At 40.3% G+C, this 2,055-nt stretch overlaps 1 non-coding gene across 1 annotated transcript; it reads left to right on the top strand.

The window, feature by feature from the left end:
* Nucleotides 1-205: 205 nt before the first annotated feature.
* Nucleotides 206-278, top strand: TRNAW-CCA. The gene has a single exon. It is a non-coding gene; the product is annotated as a tRNA-Trp (tRNA).
* The last annotated feature ends 1,777 nt before the right edge of the window (nt 279-2,055 follow it).

The following is a 2,055-nucleotide window of genomic DNA, read 5'->3' as shown; positions in this document are numbered from 1 at the left end:
GGGCAGTCTCTGGGTTATGAACCTGTCCCTCCAACATGTTCTGTTGATTGTGTTAATAAGGTTGAGGTCTCTGGAACGTGTGGTGTGGAGCGATTTGGATTTCTTTAGATGTAGCATTTCTAACAGAGCTGGGTCAGACATAACTTTGTAAGTCAAACAGAGATCGCCTCTAAGTAGGTGATATGTGACAGAGAATAGTTAGAGGGGCCCAGTGGCCTAATGGATAAGGCATCAGCCTCCAGAGCTGGAAAGTTTGGGTTCAAGTCCCACCTGGGTCGATAATCCTTTAAGCTCAATGCCAAAAAATGTGTAGTCATCCCCTTTGGAAAAAACTCGGTTCCCATGAATTGCCACATCGATGACAGTCCACTGAACACAGAAGGAGTTATAAGAGATTTGGGAACACAGGTTGACAGCAACCTGTCTTTTGACCACCACATTGTCACTGTGGACAGAAAGTCCTTCTGTGTGACACATGTCATTACTAAGGGTTTTGCATTCAGGAAAAAGAGGTCATTGTCTCCCTCTACTCTTCCCTCATTAGGCCAATCATCAAGTACAATGCCCCATTTGGCAGGTACCTCACTAGACACCTGCAACAACTGGAGAAACTGGAAAAGTACCTCACAAAGATGACCCTATGCCATAAACAGTTGTCTTATATGGACAGACTCAAAAAACTCCAACTATTCTCTGTCTCATATCACCTACTTAAAGGCGATCTCTGCTTGACTTACAAAGCCAAGTCGGACCCAACTCTGTTAGAAATGCTGCATCTAAAGAAATCCCAATTCCTCCACACCACACACTTCAGAGACCTCAACCTCATTGCCACAATCAACAGAACATGCTGGAGGGACAGGTTCATAACCCAGAGACTGCCCATGCTATGGAATAGACTTCCCATACATATCAAACAGAGCACCTCACTGGCCCTCTTCAAGAGAAATCTTGATGAGTGGATGGGAAATAAAAAAAATCATCCTGGGGATCACTCCAGTGGCTCTTCTTGACAGAGGCACTGGGAACTAATGTCAGGTGGCACGATGCCAGGGTAATTATATGGGCTAGGCTTGTAAAGGCTCCAGGGACATTAGCCTAGAACACACCTATAAACTTATGAACCTATGATCCAAAAGAGAAGGAAATCAGTGTACAAATCAAGCCTTCAAGCAATGAATCACTCTCCCAGAATGTTCTGGCTTCCTATGATGGAGCTGTTGTCTGCTAAAATAACTCATTAAAGCATATCACATCTAATGGATACATTGCAAACTGTTGTTTTCCTGGTTATTAATTCTGCTATGAAATTAGCATTGAAAGAAAATGTTGATCATTATACTACAAAAGACTGTAATATAATAGACTGTAGTGTTATACTAATGTATTTATTGAATGGCTAGGTAAAATGATTCAAAGCAACCTTTTTTAACAACATCATTGGGGATATCAATAATGGTATGAAGCACAAACATGAGGTCAAGAGACTAAGAAGTAATGAAATACAGTAACTAAAATAGAACTAATAGATACTGATGTATATAATAAAGGTCATTAGAATGCTAAACCTACAGGAGACTGAGATCTAGTTAATTGAGTTATAACTGCTTACATGCAATTAGTCGAAATAATCTTTTACCAAATATCAAATGACTGTTTCTTAGGCAGAGTAAGACTGCTGTTTGTACATGACTGCTTTGTGCTTTCATTTAGATTTTCTCATTTCCCAACTGTTATGCAACAGCAGTATTAATATATAGACGTTTGGGGCTGGTTTCCCCACCTGCACAGGATATAGGACAACTTTCCCCTTGCAAAAATTATTAATTCAATCTTTGAACGAGAGTCTTGAAGGAGATATGCACTCAATGAGTTGTGACTGAACTATGTTTCTTCACAGGAATTTGTATTAATCATTCATAGATAGGAAACCAGCGGACATAATGGTTAAGGTTTTCGGCTACAAGGTACTAGATTTAATCCTGACCTCCAGCCAATGCCTGTTTTGAGTTTGCATGTTGTTCCTATGTCTCTAGGGGATCTTTCCACCTCTGA

Source organism: Protopterus annectens, chromosome 8.part0 (genome assembly GCF_019279795.1).
Source record: "Protopterus annectens isolate FY-2018-M chromosome 8.part0, PAN1.0, whole genome shotgun sequence".
Classification (NCBI taxonomy): Eukaryota; Metazoa; Chordata; order Ceratodontiformes; family Protopteridae; genus Protopterus; species Protopterus annectens.
This window is presented reverse-complemented; position numbering and strand designations above follow the sequence as displayed.